The sequence below is a fragment of the Panthera tigris genome, chromosome A1 (genome assembly GCF_018350195.1).
Source record: "Panthera tigris isolate Pti1 chromosome A1, P.tigris_Pti1_mat1.1, whole genome shotgun sequence".
Classification (NCBI taxonomy): Eukaryota; Metazoa; Chordata; class Mammalia; order Carnivora; family Felidae; genus Panthera; species Panthera tigris.
This window is the reverse complement of record NC_056660.1, coordinates 152,885,382-152,904,472: the sequence shown is the minus strand read 5'-3', so window position 1 is coordinate 152,904,472 and position 19,091 is coordinate 152,885,382. Positions and strand designations below refer to the sequence as shown.

At 38.5% G+C, this 19,091-nt stretch overlaps 1 long non-coding RNA gene across 2 annotated transcripts in view; it reads right to left on the bottom strand.

The window, feature by feature from the left end:
* Nucleotides 1–16,415: 16,415 nt before the first annotated feature.
* The window catches only part of LOC102959010, a 71,245-nt gene continuing 68,569 nt past the window's right edge, over nucleotides 16,416–19,091 (bottom strand). The window contains exons 5-6 of one of the 2 annotated variants that reach the window (XR_006218922.1): nucleotides 17,235–17,386; nucleotides 16,416–16,486 (exon numbers count right to left, since the gene is read on the bottom strand). This is a non-coding gene — a long non-coding RNA (uncharacterized LOC102959010). The remainder of the gene's footprint in view (nucleotides 16,487–17,234; nucleotides 17,387–19,091) is intronic. The other variant, XR_006218932.1, reaches the window with a different exon arrangement.

The following is a 19,091-nucleotide window of genomic DNA, read 5'->3' as shown; positions in this document are numbered from 1 at the left end:
GCTGCCTTCATTTTACAGCAAAACATATTGCTTCATACCATCATTATTATTTTTATTCAAGGATCTCACTTTCCCTACTAGGCTATCTGCCCTTGAAAGGAAGAACTATGTCTTACTTGTCTTCTTACATCCCTCAGTGAATGGCATACTGCCCCTCACAGACAGAGGGTTCAGGAGCTATTGTATGTGAACAAATGCAGAAACAAAATGATTGCTCCATGTACTGTTTTCAAATAGTGCTTTTCAAGCTTTAGAGTGCCATGGAACTACCTGTGATGCTTATTCAGATATTCTGATTCAAAAGATCTGATCTGAGAAGCAAGGATGTATATTTTAAATGCTTTTTAAACTAAAACTCCATTTGTTTCCATGGAAAAGGTGCTGTCTGTGCAATTTATAGTCTGAGATATTAAGATAGATCCCACACTAAACTATCATTCTAAAAAAAAAAAAGCTTTGTAAAACTGCACACCCCAAATCAACAAAACAATTGATGTGCAATAGTAGTAATAAACACAGATATCATCTGGGGTTAATATTGTTTTAAGGACCAATAATTAGGTCAAATAAATCAAGCAGGGTAATATTTCAGTTGATAGTTTCTACCGAAGATAATTTTCATTCCAAGCAAAAAACTGTTCACAAATATTTACTATAATGCACTACCAAAAAGTGTACAAAAATAATAACCTCTTTCCTTACAGAAAGGGTTTTGGTTGGCAAAGAAATTTCATTTCCCAAAAATTCAAAAAAAGTGACTTTAAGACTATAGAATAATAGATAATAGAAAGGAAAAAAAACAAAATGATTATCCTTCTGTTTACAATAGAACAGAACCTTTACTTTGTCTATCTTCAGTCTAACCTCATCTTGCTTTTTTGCAACCATTTCCCATGTGTGCCAAGTTTACTTGCACCTTGGATCCCCACCACAGAATCAGAGCTCTTTAGCCTAGTTCAAGTTCTTAGGGAACTCCCTAGATCTTAGGGAAGACACTGTCCATGCAAGGTGAGTAAGTAAACAAAGAGAAAATTGGAATTTTTCCTTAAGAAGCCCAGGAATTCAGGAGCACCTGGGTGGCTCAGTCAGTTAAACGTCTGACTCTTGATTTCAGCTCAGGTCATGATCTCAAGGTTACTTCCTGAGATCAAGCTCTGCATCCAGCTCTGCACTGACAGTGTGGAAACTGCTTAGGATTCTTTCCCTCCCTATCTCTCTGCACCTCCCCCTGTCGCTCTCTCTCTCTCTCTCTCTCTCTCTCTCTCAAAATAAAGTAAAAGAAAAGAAGAAGAAGAAGAAGAAGAAGAAGAAGAAGAAGAAGAAGAAGCAGCAGCAGCAGCCGACACGGCCGTCCATGAATTCAGAAAAAAATATCTTTTCCGTAGAACTTAAGAGAGGGGCGCCTGGGTGGCTAAGTTGGTTAAGTCTCCCACTCTTCATCTTAGCTCAGGTCATGATCTCATAGTCGTGAGTTTGTGCTACAAATTGAACCCCAAGTCCAGCTCCACATTGGGCTCTGTGCTGACAGTGCACAGCCTGCTTGGGATTCTCTTTCCCTCCATCTCTTTGCCACTCCCCTGCTTGTGCTCTCTGCCTCTCAAAATAAACAAATAAAAAAAAGAGAGAACTTAGACAATATAAATTATATCTAATTATAAATTCTGACAATTTATATCCTATTACAGAAATTTTTTACAACCAATATAAAAAATGAATATTTTACCTTTAAAGCATTAATTCTAGTTCCAGAAATATAGCCAAAATAAATAATCATGCATGTAAAAATTTTGTGTATAAGCTTTAATTACGATTTTTAATATCAAAATAACTACAAATGTTAAAAAGTAAAAAAATGATTCAAAAAACTATAACTATTAATAAATCAGAATAGTATATAATCACTAAAAGTGTTGCTGTATAAATCTGCTCTATAAAATAATATATAAAAATTAGAAGCCAATTACAAAATACTATATAAAATATTATACCATTTTACAAGACCCATCCAATCATGGAAAATAAACACTAGAAAGACACTCACCAAAATGTCAGTCGTGGTTGTTTCTGGCCTTGCGGTTATTGTTTTTTTTATTTTGTTCTTAACACTTTATTTTATACATTATAATAAACACAGTATTTTTGTAACCAGTACACAAAGAAAGAAAAGTCTGGATTGTAGTGATAGCTGGGTCACCTTGACCAAATTGCTTAAGCTCACTCAGCCAGAGTTAGTTACTTCATCTAAAAAAGTGGGCCAATAATTGTACCAACTTTACTGGGTTGGGTAAAAATTGAAATAAGTGATATAATACATGTAAAATTCTTAGTACTGGAACATGAATAAATAGGAGTTTGAAAATACCAGTTAAAGAGGTTGTATAGTAATTTCAAGTTTCCCCTCTTTTTTATTCTTAATCATTTTAACTATCAAGCCAATCTACCCTTGAGTTCAAACTCTCCTGTATCAAATAATTGTCTCACTAACTTGTGGTGGTTTGTTGATCCAAAGAACATAACTATGGCTGTGGCCCAAGCTGGTATTTTCCACTAGCTGCATTACACACTGGTGATTTTAATAAATGGCCATAACAGCCAACAGGGGAAAGAAAAAAATTATCTTCCGAATCCATGCTCTTCGGGAATTCTATGAAGGAAACGCATAATTGCTAGAATTTGGCTGGCGTATTGAACCTGGCACGTTAAGAAAAGGCATGGGACTTCTAATGACAGAAAATGGTCCAGACTTCAGGTTTGTATGTCATCAAATAAAAATAAATCCTTTAAGCAAAGTACTCTAATGAACCCATGTTTTACTTCTGGGTACACTTTAGTCATTTTAACTGGAAAAATATATTGTTATTCTGCATAATTATTATACTTTCATTTTTCTTGGATGTATGTATCACTGTTAATCAGGTAATAATCTGACTGAAAACATTCACAAGATCAGGCATACACTCCCTCCTTCCTTCCTCCACTCATTCACCCAACAAATACTTATCAGTTACTTACTATGAGACATTCATAATGTAGATAGTGAGGGCAGAAGGAAGATCTCTTCTCACAGAGCACAGAACACAGTGGGAAAAGATTATTCAAATGATTTCATGAAAATATGTCATAATAATGTAATTGATGCTACAAAGGAGAGGTGGTACAGTACCAGGTGAAGAGTACAGGGTGTGGAAATAGAAGCATCAAGCTGTTAAGATGCTGAGAGTTTTAGACCATGTAAGGAGGTTTCTCTCGTACCTCTCTCCTTCCCTCCCCTCCTTCCGTACCTCTCACTCTTGCCCTGTGTGTGTGTTGCCCATCATCCTGAATGCCCATCATAGGCTATCTGTATGAATGCTTTAACTTTGTAAGTTGAAAATGTCAGAGGTGCACATTAGTTTGCCAGAGCTGTCATAGCAAAATGCCACAGACGGGGCACCTTAAACAACAGAATTTTTCTTCTCATAGTTCCAGAATCCTGGATGTCCAAGATCAAGGTGCTGGCAGGATTGGTTTCCTCTGAGGCCTCTCTCATTAGCTTGCAGAAATGGCTGATTTTTTGCTGCCTCTTCACATGGTTTTCCTCCTGTGCCTGCCACCCCTCATGTCACTGTCTCTTTTTGTGAGGACACTCAGGGTGGATTAGGGCCCCACCCAAACACCTTCATTTTAACTCAATCACTTCTTTAGAAACCTTCCTTCTTTTTTTTTTAATTTTTTTTAACGTTTATTTATTTTTGAGATAGAGAGAGACAGAGCATGAACAGGGGAGGGGCAGAGAGAGAAGGAGACACAGAATCGGAAACAGGCTCCAGGCTCTGAGCTGTCAGCACAGAGCCCGACACAGGGCTCAAACTCACGAACCACGAGATCATGACCTGAGCCGAAGTTGGACGCTCAACCGACTAAGCCACCCAGGCGCCCCTAGAAACCTTTCTAAATACCATTATACTCTGAAGAATTGGGAGTTGGGATTTCATAGTATGAATTTTACAGGGACACGATTCAGCCCATAACAGGGTATTAGGGGACAGAGTTGCCACATACAGTTATGACAGTTATATATACTGCACAACTCCAGGATGTGTCACCCACATCACAATTATAAATTTTTGTGTTTTTTATGGAAAATTTTCTCTCAGAAAGCTTTTTATTCAATGTTTTTTATTTATTTTTGGGACAGAGAGAGACAGAGCATGAACGGGGGAGGGGCAGAGAGAGAGGGAGACACAGAATCGGAAACAGGCTCCAGGCTCCGAGCCATCAGCCCAGAGCCTGACACAGGGCTCGAACTCACGGACCGCGAGATCGTGACCTGGCTGAAGTCGGACGCTTAACCGACTGCGCCACCCAGGCGCCCCTCAGAAAGCTTTTTAATTGAAAACTTCCTGGAGGAAGATTTACCTTTTTCTGACTTTTGCAAAGGACCTCTTGGGCTAGCAGTGTTGCTCTGTGCTGGGAAACCCTTTTCTGGCCCCCGTTTGGCCCTGCCTCCATGCCTTCCTTGAAGAGTGATTTATTCTGAACGATTAATATAGAAGGAGCTCCATGAAGGTCCTATGTCTGCACTCCCATAATAGAGGCAATGTGGGGTAGGATTAAACAGACAACTTCTAGAATAACATGACCTGGGCTTAAAGACCAGTCCTACCAATGTATGACCATAGGCCTTATTTAACATATGTGTGCTTATGATTCCTCATGCATAAAAGTGGGAAATGTCTCTACTTTTTCGAGTTAGTGTAAGATTCCAACAAGATTACACCTATTACAAAGTGTAAGTGATTTATGAGAAGTGCTCCATGATTACAAATGCTTACAGTGGAGTTCTGGGCAGTGGTGATGGCTGCAAACAACATGACTGTAGTTAATGCCACTGAACTGCACCCTTAAAAACCAGTTAAAACGGAAACTTTTCAGGTTATGCATATTTTACCACGACTTCTTTTTTCATGTCCACTGTGATTGTATGGTGAGAAAAAAGGGAAATTTTGCTACTGAAATACAAGGTTGTTTTGAGAATCAAGTAAGATACTGGAGTGCCTGGCACGTGGCAGAAACTTGATAAAAGTTAGTTCCCTTTTCCGTTAGTTCTGGATCGCAACTGCCCCTAATGGTGACAAGTCACCCAGAATGCTCTCTGTAGTTTCTACTTCCAGATAAAAAGGTTCTTCTGAGGGGAGAAAAAGATCTCCAACCCTTGTGATGTTTCTTGTCCTGATACTGCAGATGGTGGCAACAATCCCTCTGGAAGAAACCTTGCGGCTTGGCTTCTGTTATACTCAAATCTAATATCATAAATTATAAAGTATCATAGGAAATGCTTGACACTATTCAAAGAAGACATGCTATTTACTGTCCATTTTGGATAGGCAACTGTAACATTGGTTTCAAAGTAACAGATTTTTTTCAACGACAGCTCTAGGGAATTTATGTGACTCATGACAAAGTAATTCTGCAGGGGTTGAGGGATTAGAAAGTAAAGTCATTAACTCTTTCTTCAGAGGAAAACCACAATAACCTACAAAGAAGGCATGAAATATATAAATATGAATTTCACATTTAATACACAGCCAATAGTTTATTTTAAAAGATATATTCATCTTCACCTACTAATCATTCTCCTTGAATTTGACTATTTTTTTTTAAAAAAATCAACATATTCTTGATTGCCTGAGTTTAAATAAATCATGCCATGATCCTGAGAACTTGGCAAGAACATCAATGATTTTACATCTGGTATCACACACCAGCTGCATGTTGAGGGAATGAAAAGCTTTTCTATTTCTTTACCTTGCTTCATTAGTGAGTATGTGGTGATGCATGCATTACCGCATGTATTCAGGCTCAGCTCCCCATATGGAGAGGCATCCAGCAAAGCCACAGAATCCAGGCATCATTTGCTATGATGTTGAATTTTCAAAAATACAAAGGTGGTATTTTTACTGAAATATTTTGATCTATAAATGGACATATGTTTTTTATCAATAGGGCTACATAGTTAATGGATATTGGTAGAACCTGTTGCAAAAGTCTCTAATGGAGAAATAACTTTAGCTGTCACAGCTGAACATATGTACAGTATGGTACCCATCTTCAAATCATCATACAGCAAAAAAACAATAATTTCCTTGCCAAATCTACGTCCAACACATTTTCTACTTAGTTCTTGACAACTATACTACTTACTGGAAAAATATCTGCACTGCAAGCTCTGTGGTTATCCAATTAAAGAAATCTTTATGTGTCCTTATCCTCACCACAGTTACTTGCCTTATGTTTGCATATTGTAAGTTTAACAAACACTTGTTCTTATTATTTATCTATTGCTGTGCAACAAATTGCCCCAAAATTTAATAGCTTAAAACAACAATAATAGTTTATTATCTTTGGGTCAGGAAGTTAGGAGTGGCATGGCTGGGCAGTTATGGCTCAGAGTTTCACATGAGGCTACAGTCTAGGTGCCAGAACTGCATTTGTCCTAAGGTTTGACTGTGGCTGATGGATCCACTTCCAAGATGGCTCACTCAGGTGATTGGCAAGTTGTCGCTGACTCTTTTGGCAAGAGGCTATCAGTCCTTTCAATGTGGAACTCTCTAGAAAGTTCCTTAAATGTCCTCATGACATGACAGCTGAATTTGTCCAGAGTGACTGATCTGAGACCACATGGCAGAAGAGGCACTGTCTTTTACAACCTAGCCGTAAAAGTCACAATGCTGGCACTTCCATCACAGTCTATTTGTCAGACAAACCAAACCCGGCACAGTATAGAAGGGGACTACACAAGGTCATGAATATCAAAAGTAAAAATCACTAGGGCCATCTTGAAGGCTGGCTCCCACACTCCTAAATATTTTTTTCAAATTTGTAAGTTTTCATTGTACATACACTTTTGTTTGGCTGAAATCTGATTTTGCATATGTCCACTTTTCTGTCTTGTCAGAACATTAAAATAAAAGTATAAAAGTAAAAATAGAGGTTCTCAAACATAATAACAATCTAAAAATTACAAACACATCCATATTTAAATAAAGAAAAAAACTGAGACATGCCTGGATGGCTCAGTTGGTTAAGCATCCGACGTCAGCTCAGGTCATGATTTCATGGTTTGTGAGTCTGAGCCCCGCGTTGGGCTCTGTGCTGAAAGCTTAGAGTCTGGAGCCTACTTCAGATTCTGTGTCTCCCTCTCTCTCTGCCCCTCCCCCACTCACACTCTGTCTCTCTCTCTCAAAAATAAAAACATTAAAAAAAATTTTTAAGAAAAAAAAATTGATATCATCTAACAGCAAAGCTATTTGTAATCCATTGAAAGCATTTACCTAAGAGTAAAACAAAAATCACTTTAAGTCATTGGTTAAAATTAGAGATCAGGAAATTATTTGGAGAGATTTTTGTTTTATCTTACTCGATATTCTGAGGTAATACCAATCATTAATCTCAAAACTATTTTTTTAAATAAGATAAAGCTTCTGCATATGTTTTATCTTCTGAAAGTTTTTAATTAATGATACATTAAGGGAAGGGAATTATTTGTTTGGCTTTTTAAAGCAATGAAAAGGAAATATTCACGCAGAACTTATCACTAAATTACTTGCAGAATCTTTAACTTGGTACCGACCTTATTCATTCAACAAATACGTCTGAGCACCTTTTGCTTTGAGATACTCTGGGGATATATAGAAATCTAAGCCACAGTCATTGCCCTCAAGAAGTTATACCTTTTTAGGTTGACAAGGTAGGTTTACACACCTTTTAATGCTAAACATTGTACAGTAATTTTCATAAGAGAGGGGGAAAGTGCAGTATGAGTTAGAAGAGGGAGAAATCAATTCTAATTGGCAAACCCAGAAAAGCATATGGAATATTGGCATTCGAGGCAACTCTTGAAGGATGAGCAGCTTTTAACAGTGGGAGATAGTAGAGTGGTTACTACAATGAAAGGAGAAGCAAAATCAAAGTGTACATGGAGGAAGTCATTAAGTTACTAACACACCTCGCCCTCCCCATTATAGGCAAATTCTCCCAAAAGCCCCATATTCCATATTCCCACATTCTCCATATTTCAACTTGAGAAGCAAAGTAGATTCTGTTGCTCTAATGACTACATCCTAGTCCTCTTCGTCCTTCATCCAGTACAACATCGTCATTACCTTCCACTGGCCTTTTGGTTCACATTTTCTGAGTCTAGTTTTCCTGACATTCCATCAGCACTATAGTTTACACACTATACTTTCAAAAAGTTCTTTTTTGTTTGTTTGTTTCAATTAACCAGTGAAGCCTTCTATGTAAGATTTAAAATTTAAACTATTCTGATATAGCTATTGTGTCAGATTGTATTTTCCAACAAGACCACAAAAATAGCCCAAGCTAAGGTCCCAGTCTTAGCCACCATCTGAATGCCACCAAAAGACTGATCTCCAGTGGGAACTCCCTGGCTGAGCCCAGTCCACACCAGGTAATAATGAATGGACTGTGGTTGTTTTAAACCATTATGGCTTCGAGTGGTTTGCTTCAGAACAGTAAATATTAAGGAAAGATTCTGATACCCGGAAGCAGAGCACCGCTATAATAAAGTCCTAAGACATGTAGCATTATCTGTAGGACCAGATTGTGAGCAGAAAGTGGGATGACATTGAGAAGACTGTTAGTGGAAACCTAAAGAGCCTCCGCAGAAGTATTATAGAAGCCTAGAGGGCTTCACGAAGGCTGTCAGCAAGGGCTCAGGCAAAGTAAGAAAAATGTCATTGGAAACAGAAAAGGCTCACTTGTTAAGCAGAGGCCCAAAGTATGGCAACACTGTTGCCTGTGGTCATGTGGAAGATGAGAAATGTACCTAATGAATTCCAAGATCTAGCTAAGGAGATTTTCAGGAAGTATAACAAAATCACCACCTGGCTTCTTCCCACTGCTGATGATAAAATGCCAAAGAAAGATAAGCTAAAGAATGAACTATTAAACAGAGGAGCCAAGACTTGCTATGCTTGAAAATAAAACTATTTCATACTCTCAGCCTATCTAGACAGCAAATGATTCTAAAATTAAAAATAGTTTCATAAAAGCAGGGGCGGCACACACCTGCGTGGCTCAGTCGTTTAAGTGTCCGGACTCTTGATGTCAGCTCAGGTCATGATCTCGTGGTTTGTGAGAATGAGATTGAGCCCTGCCTGCAGGCTCCATGCTGACAGAGCAGAGCCTGCTTGGGATTCTCTCTCTCTGTCTCTCTCTCTCTTTCTGGCTCTCTCTCTGTCTCTCTCTCTCTCTCTCTCTCTCTCTCTCTCTCTCTCTCTTTCTCTCTCTCTCAAAAATAAATAAAATAAACTTAAAAAAATAGTTTTGGGGCAGGGATGAAATCTAGTGCACTATCAGAAAAACGGTGTCTAAAAATGAAACTGAAGGCTTGATAAATTATTTGGTAGGATTTTAGAAAGATCTAATATAGTACCTCACAGAACCTTCCAATCAGACCAGAAGCTTTTTAAGGATCTTCTCAGTAAAATAATAAGCCTTTAAGAATCTTACGGATGGTCATCCCACAGCAGTGTCATACTGAGCCCAAGTTAGAGAAGTGCTTAGCTTGAAGAAATAAGATTACAAAGTGATACATTTATTTTTTTTTAATGTTTAGTTATTTATTTTGAGAGAGAAAGACTGAGTAGGGGAGAGGAAGGGAGAGAGGGAGAGACAGAATCCTAAGCAGGCTCCGAGCTGTCAGCGCAGAGCCTGACATGGGTCTTGAACTCACGAACTATGAGATCAAGACCTGAGCCAAAACCAAGAGTCAGATGCTTAACTGACTGAGCCATCCAGGTGCCCCAAGTGATACATTTAAATACACACAAACACATTGTTTTTAAGAGAGTTATTCTGGTGGAACCACAGCCAACCTGTACTAAAAAGGACAAATACCAAATATTAAATAAAAAGAGGACTTTTTACTACTCTCTATATTACATGCAAAAAGCAGGCTGAGAAAGCTGCTTCATTGCAAACTCAGAATTTCTTTTTGGGAAAAAGACAAGGATGACTTGGAGGGCAGAACCAAAGGTCCAAAGGGTAGAGCCAATAGCCATGACAAATACCCACCAAGCAGGTGGACTGAGCCCTAAGCCAAGCTCTGGAAACATAATTAGGGGAAAAAGATTACCCACTCTCATTTAACAGTCCAGACATGAGCATTTCAAGGCCGACAAAGTGGCTCTGCTTAAAAGTTATCCAGGGATACAATCTTTTCATGCTGTTCCTCCTCCAGAAACCTCCTAGGGTTATCTTCATTGACAGAGTCAACACCACCATATTTACATTGTCACTTGCAGGAAGGGGGAGACAGAGCAGAATGGATGACAAAAAAATTCCTTATTAAAATAGATTACAGAACTTCCACCCATTATTTCTCCTGTCCTCCCATTGGCCCAAACTTAGAGCCACCCTAGCTACAAGGAAGGCTAGGAAATATAAACTGTACTTGAACAGATATATACTTAATTTTGGCACAAAAATTCTAAACATGCCCTGTGATCCCTGCTTCTTGGTATTCACACCCTTGTAAAATCTCCTCCTCTTGAGTGTGGGTGGGACCTGTAACTTGTAACTATTGGTTAGAAGCATCTAACCAATAAAATATGGTAAATATAATGGGATGCACATGACCACATTATTTAAACCCATTAAGGCCATTCTGATAGGAGAATCTTTCCCTTGCTGTCTTCCAAGATGCAAGCGGCCATGTTGTGAGCTGCCATATAGAGAGGGCCACCCAACAAGGAAGTGAGAGCAGTGCTTGTCCAACAGCCAGCATGGAAATGAATGCTGCCAACAACCCCAAAATCCTACAGGTCAAAAGACAGAGAGTAGTTCCACCCTTCAACAAGAGAGTAACAAAACATTGGTACCCAACGGCAAACTTAAGGCAGTTAGTAAAAGACCACAATCACAGGGAACCAGCCACTCAGTCTGCCCAGTGAGCCCAAGTCATAGAAGTCAAATTACAATTAGCAGGTGAGCATGTAATCAATATAAAAAAGCTATAGTATGAATCAAATGCTAACCAATGCCACAGCAACTTGTGATGTGACCATGGCACAGTATGGACAGATAAACCCTCAAATCTGACTCCCCAGAACAAGGACTGGATGAACAATGTTAATGTTTTTTTCAGTGACTCTCTTCTGTTTGCCAGGTAAGCTGACCAACCTCTTTCTTTTCTGGATATTCTTGTAATCCGAACATGCCAGGTAAGACCACAATGCAGTTATACACATTGTATGGATTGCACCGTATAGAGTGACCACATATAACCTGACAACATTGACTCTCATGTGAATTTAATATATTTGCATATTTATTATGAAATTTATCTGACCAGATGGAAATCATGTGTTTTGAGGAAAAGGTACCATTTTTGGTAGTTCACATAGAACTCTACAGAGGGTCTGAGCAATTGACTAATGAGAACATTTTCTAAAATGCATTCAAAATTTACTAAGTAGACATACTCTATCCAACAAAAAAGTATACTTACAACATTAAGGGAGGGGAATGAAGACAAGCTTTTAGGGACATGTCCCAATTGGATATTATCTTGCTTTCTAACTCTGAATCATATACTTTCTCATCAACCCTCAGCCTCAACTTGGGACTCCGCTCTGGTCCAGGGTCTCAAATACCCTCCTGAAGAATTTCTATCTATCCCCAAATATGAAAAGTCCCACACTACTGTCCTTTCCTGTGCCCCATGAACTCTGATACCTCCAGTTTCCACCTGATTTTAATGCTCATTTTTCTCTGCTCCAGTTTCTGCCTTCTCTGAAAAGAGCAGTGGACTTTGACCCCATCAGCACAAGGAAGAAAGTAGATGCCATGATTCCATATCAATCTTTCTATACATAATAGCTGCAATACATTTCCTCCTGAATTATCTAAAGGCATACACACCACCTCCAACACCAAGCATATCAGTTCCCTAGGGTTTCCATGACAAATTACCACAAACTTAGATGACTTAAAACAACAGAAATTTATTGTCTCAGTTCTGGAGGCTAAAAGAAATTAAGGCAGCAGCATAGCCATGCTCTCTCCGAAAGTTCTGGGGAAGGATCCTTTCTTACATCTTCCTAGAAATCATTCCGATTTCTGCTTCTATAATCACATGGCATTGTTCTGCATCTGTGTCCTAATTTCCAACTTCTTATAAGGTCATCGGTCATTTGATTAGGGCCCAATGTAATCCATCTTAACTTGATCACATCTGCAAAGACTCTACTTCCAAATCAAGTCACATTCACGGATACTAGGGGTAAAGACTTGAACATCTTTGTGGGGACACAATTCAACCCATAACATCATCAAGGACTGATTTTCTTACATAGGCAATGTAATCTAGTTTACCTGAGGAGAGTATACTCCTGCTATCAATGCGACTTAGACCCAACACCCAGCTAAATAATAACTTCAATTGATGGTGCTACAAAATTTACACCTTTTATAGGACTTGAGATGTTTTTTTGTCTGTATGTTTTTAACTGTCTAGCTCTCTGGAGCTGTTGAGTTTGCAACCTCTTGGATAGAGTCCAGTTTGTAGGCCTGGAACCAATCACACTTTTAAGGTGGCTATGTACATATCTGAAATATCCTCTTTTGTGTTGTTCTTAAATTTTAACTCTTAAAGGATAAATTTTATTTCAAACTTCTAAAGGAAATTACCTCATAATAACTGCCACATACTGACAACATGAGCTTTGTGTTGCTTTCTAGATTAATACATAATGGTTCAGTGGTGGAGATTAATAGAGATGTAGATTTTACTAATTATGAAACAAATTTCTAACCATTAAAGTAATCTGAGGGGTGCCTGGGTGGCCAGTCAGTTAAGCCTCTGACTCTTGACTTTGGCTCAGGTGATGATCTCATGGTTCATGAGTTCAAGCCCCACATCGGGTTTGCGCTGATAGTGTAGAGTCTGCTTGGGATTCTCTTTCTCTCTCCTTTTCTCTCTGCCTCTTTCTCTCTTTCTCTCTCTCTCTCTCTCAAAGTTAAAAAAAAAAAGTAATCTGAAAAGGTACTGGAGACTGGTCTACAGTAGTGAGTAGTCTGCCCCATAGGTGTTTAGTCAGAGGGTCAACATGCTGTAGATTAAAGAGTGCACAGTGGCCAGCATATAGCAAGTACTCAATAAATAATAGCTGAAGCAGTAACAGAGAGAAGGTTCTTCTGAGATCTCATCCAAATCTGAGACTGTCAGATTGTCTATTTAGAAGAAAGTTATAGTTGTATGTCTCAAGTAAATACCTATGCAAGGTAGCTATTATCATTCCCAATTTACAAGTGAAGAAATGAAGGCTCGGCCAGTTTATGTGATATATGGAAGATCACACAGCTAATAAAATACAAAACCAAGACTCAATCCAAATCTGACTAGCTCTAAAGTCATATTTACCACTCATTACATTATTTCAAAGAACAAAATAACTGATTACCCTTCAGAGACATAATATTAAATGGATACTAATTTTCAAGTAAGGCCCAGACAAAGATGTCATCAAAGATACATATTTACATTTTTTACTTAAATCAAGGAGGTACTATTTCTCCTCCTTGAAGAGGTCTCATGAAGGAAAGGCATCATTTGGCTAGATCAGAAGGGTATTTTACCTTTGCTGAGCTCCATCCTTCGGAACAAAACCCAAGAAAAAGTCTCACTGAGGCTTCCAGCGACCACTTTAAAGGAAGTTTGGAGCTATATACCAGAGATTACTGCTGGGAGAATTTGCAAACTTTGGAAAATTGTCCAGTTTATTTATCTCATTGAACTCTTTTTTCCAAAATGATTACTTGAAAACTCATAAAGAGAAAAGGACCGGGGTGCCTGTCTTCAGGCATATTAAAGAAAAGGGAGATATGTTTTTGTTTTTTTGTTTTTTGTTTTTTTACCAACCATGCCACATGGAGAGAATAAAGACCTCTGATGACCCAGTTGGCAGTGGGAGGGTCTAAAAGAAAAGTTCAGTGTTAAGGGAACAAGTTAACTAAGGTAAGTGGCCAAACTATGTGGCAAAATAGAATTGAAACGACCTGGAGCTGATTGGAGCCTGTCTCAACAAACAGTAGAACACTGCACTGTCTCCAGTGGGACACAGAGATGATTGACCAAAGGACATGCACTCCAGTTGCTCCGTAGGAGTGGTTCTCAAAATGTGGTTCCCAGGCCAAAACATTATCATCACCAGGGAGCTCATTTGATGTGCAAATGATGCAGCCCCATTCCGGACCTACTGAACCAAAAACTCTGGGGACGAGGCCCAGCCATCTGTATTTTAACAAGCCTCCAGGTGATTACGGTATCTGCTAAAGTTTGCAAACCACTAAGGAAGAAGATTTGGCTCATTATGGAATTTCACCTCAGGAGGTACTGTTCTCCTGATGCAAGGTAAAAACAAAAACAAGTTTATTAGGAAGTCACTGTGCTGAGAGAGCTAGACAAAATGATTCATTTCCTCAATATTCACCAACAGAAAGTATCACCAAAGAAGCAAGGCAAATAATTCATTGAACAATCATGAGTCATCACTCTCAATAACATCTATACCCTATGTATATTGCTGCACAATCCACATTTGTTTGCTGACAGTTTTACTTGTTAACCAAAACTCACTATAAATGATATAAAAATAGGACTTAAAATTAGTGAAACTTACCATATCAGTTAGCAATGAATTTGGCTGAAAACAACATATGCCTAAGATAAACACATATTATTCATTCCAGTCAGGCACATTAAAGAATAAAAAAAGAAAATTAAGAAAAAAATCCAGACTCTGGTTATCAGTGAAGTATAAGGCACTGATGTCCTAAAATGAAAGGTTAAGTATTCAAATATACTCATGAACTTATTTCAAATGTGACAAATGCTACTGCTCAAGACACTGGTAAACATGTGTACATTCTAATGAGATGGAAAAATAAAGAAAAAACAGTACACATGTTCACACCCAAAACCATCTGAAACCATGACGTTTTGTTACCCAGATTGTTACATGAATTTTTTAATTTAAATTTTTCATAACAAATAACCAATGTCCTTATTATATCATATAGAGCCCAATTTCAAACTTTTTTCTTTCTTCAGACATTGAGTACCTCAGAAAAGGAAGAAATATTTTTAAACAAACATTTTTATTGAAGAAAAAGAAACACAAGGCCTCTCCCCATTAGTAGAAATAAATCCCATGAGGCTGCATAAAGGTAGCTAAGCCATAGATAAAAGCAGACTCCCGGCTGCAAAACATTACACAAATGTCAATGACGCTGGATTAATGCCAAAACTCCTCAGCAAGAGGTACTGACAGCATGAGTCACATAGCTTTGCACAGTGAGAGGGAAGAAGAGGCAGTCCTGGAATTCTATCTGCTATAACCATGGTAGGTGACAGCAGACATTCCTCATCTTCAAGTGCTTAAAATTTTTCTTTATTACAACAATGATAACTCGGAGAAGATACTAATGTTGGTGGGGAAGGTGGGGGGTGACACCAGAGCAGCAAATGGTTTCAATTTCGTTCATACATTTCTCTTTCCAACCTTGCTGTGTTCAGAGACACCTAATTACATCACCATATGTTTCGAAAAGAACATTTTTTCACTGCATCTAAAACAAACATATGGTGAAATGTTTTTTCAGTGTCATCTTTTAAATAAAGTGAAGAAGAATTGACATAGTATATAATACTTCTAATATACAAGAAGTTTGAAGACCTTTGAGATCTGACATCAGAATAGAAGGATTAATAATTTTCTTGACATATTTTTGCATGTTTGATTAATTAATTGGTGTCTTGAGACTATGTCATTTTATATCAAGATCTGAATGTACATGGGTTAATTTAGTAATGGAGATCATTTTAATTGGATTCAAAATTGGGGTATATGTCTCTGAGGATCTTAACTGGTCAGGGTAGTCAAAAGTATTAATTAATGCACTTCAGAATATTAACTTATTTTCTAACTGCTTTATGGTCCTCAGAAGTTCATAAAGTTTTCCTCTCAGCACCAACTTATTATGCCCATACATTTGGGTGTTATAAAAGGTTAGTCAAATGTAAAATGACAAAAAAAAAGCAAAAAAATGTTCATCATAGGCCTTCTGTTACTGATTTTTAAATTAGTTTACTAAAAATGTACTTGCAGCATCTGGAAGAAAGTCAACTGTGTGTTTCTTGGATAGCTAAATCTACTTTCTATCAAATAACAATGCATCAGCCAGCATTATCAAATTAAGCCATTTAAACAATGATTTTTGTCAATCTGTTTTGAAAATATATGTGTCAAAACACGTCAAGTGGTTTGGAGGTCAGAAAACATGACAATTAGTTGTGGCTCTTCGAATGATTTTTGCAACTCTGACAAAGTTACCTGGTCTTTTTGTGTCAGGTGCCCTTATCTGTAAAATGCTGCTGCACTCTGACGCTGCCATGGTTCATTAGAGTCTGGGTCTGTGAAGCCTGCAGAGAGAAGAGATTGGGCCTATTTGCTAACTCTCTTGTGCTTATTGAGATACTACCAATCACTTAAGGACACCAAGTACAAGGTATTGCACACCCTGCAGTTTGCAGATGTGAGGTTTGGAGAAATTCTGTAGCCATGTCAGTCCTAACAATAACCAGAAGCCAGCCTCACAGTGCTCCAATACGCATCCGTGAATTCCAATTTATTCCAAGAAACCTCCTGAGGTAAGGCAAGTGGTCCAGGAATACCTTCCAGGCAACATGCAAGGGATGCTGGGCGTACCCTGAGTCCTGCTCTATGAGAAAACAAAGCATAGTCCTTTATGCACATTGTCCTCTGTTTTATATTCTTGTTGCATGGGTGAGTAAAGGCTCTTCAGTATTATCTAGAACTAGAGGGAGACAAAGCCTCACCAGTATTTGACGTGGCCTATAAGGCCCTACATGGTTTGACCACCTGCTTACTTCTAATATCACCTACCTTGGCTAGCATTGGGGATCCCCTCACCCTCCATGCTCCAGTCAGAACAGCCATCTTGCCCTCTGCTCCAGGACCTTGGTACCTGAGGCTTCCTCTAGAAGGCTCCAATTACATGCTCCACAAGCTCCCACACAGTCTTGATCTAGTAACTCACTCAAATCTATTAAAGTATCACTTTCTCAGAGAATCCTTCCATGATCCCCAAGTCTAGATCAGATTTGTTTGTGATGGACGCTAAACAATATGATTCTTTCCTTGACTTACCTACATTTGTAATTATGATTCATTGATGGGATTATTTCAGTAATGTGTGTCTCTATAACCCAATGGTAACATCCATGAGAGTGTATAGTTTGAGCCTTCTATTCACCAGTTCTGTCATTTAAGGTCATAGCTGCAAACATCGGAAACCAATTCTGAAAGATTTACAAGATGGTATAGATAGAGGTTAAAAACTTATGTCTAGCACCAAGCTCCCTGGGTTTGAATCCTGACTCTGCCATTTATTACTCTATGGCCTTGGACTCGTTCCTTAACCTCTGTGTGCTTCAGCTTTTTCATATGTAAAATGGGGATAATAAGAGAATCTACCTATTAGGGCTGTAGTGAGGACTGAATGAGTTTATTCAGATAAAATGCTCAGTAAGAAGAGAACAAAGCAAATATTAAATACCCGATAAATTTAAGCCATTACTGTATAAGCAGAAAATAAAATGCATTAGTATTTATTTTAAGGGTTATTAATATAATAATTAAATACTGTCAAAAGGTTATTGGGTAATAGTCTATGATTCTGGAAAAGACAAAACCATAGGAATAAAAGACAGATTAGGGCTTGGGGTAGATGAAGAGTAACTACAAAGAAGTGGTATGAGGAATCTGAGGCATGATGGAACTGTTCGGTAGCATAACTGTGGTGGTGAGTCCATACTTCACACGTCAGAATCCAGAGAAATGTCTACCATGAAGAGTGAATTTGTTGCATACGAATTTAAAAAATGAAGTTACTTGACAGCTCATATTTTTATCACTGCAATATTAGAGAACCAGACCTAGAGACTGAGCAAAAATTATTAAAAAGCAAGTCCACACTGAGAATCACAGCCCAAAGTAGTTCCATGGGGACAAGGTACCACCACTGCTAGATGCTGGACACCAGAGCACACAGCACCACTATCAAGTAGAGCAGGGAATGTGCTAAGCTCCACTGGGTCTCACTGCCCCTGTGTCCCTAACTGCCCTTGAAGACTGGATACTAAAATTTCCATGGCAACCACCGGCCAGCTGAGAGGATTTTCTGCCCTTACTTCTTGGGCCACTAGCTGCTGACTGAAAGTCAAGGTGGGTGCAAAAAAATTAGCCAAGCCTAGATCACACAGACATATCTTAGCTGCAAGGGAGGATGGATACACAAGTGTCAGTTTCAGTTCTATAATTACAGGCAAATGCCTCCCCCAACCACATTAATAAGGTAGAAAATCATCCTGAACAGAGGGATGGGTTCAGATGCTGGGAATCCAAAATAAAAACTAATACAAAAGAAATAGGTCAATGATAGTTTTCAATAAACACTTGTTGAATCAGATTTATAACAGAGAGGTAAAATTAGGACTTTCAGAAAAGCAGTTCTTACTAACAAATAACTGAAGTGGTACCTAAGTTTTTCCTGTCCAATTTAATCATAAACCAGCATTTAACGGGAAGCAGTATGTTCTAGTGGAGAGGGAACCAGGTGACCAGAGATCTTGAATTCACAAACACCTTGACCCCCCTTAAGGCTTTACTCTCATCTCTACCAAACAAAAATTGTTTGATACTACACAAAATTGTTGTGATGCTGAAACAAGGGCAAGATGATGAAAGTTTTTAAAACTCTAAAATCCTACGTAAATTTATTAGGGGAAAAAATGGCACCTTTAAAATGATTTTAGTCTCTGTGTGCTGAAATGGTAAGATCTCCAAGCTTTGTTTGCTGGAGAAGAAATCACTATCATTCTGCTCATATTTCCACGGCAGCCCACGGGACAGGGCACACTCCTCTGCCATGCTCCCAAGCCACCTCTCCACCTGCTTCCCAGCCACTCTTCTGTGTCTTAGGAGAGGACGAATTGTTAGTGTCAT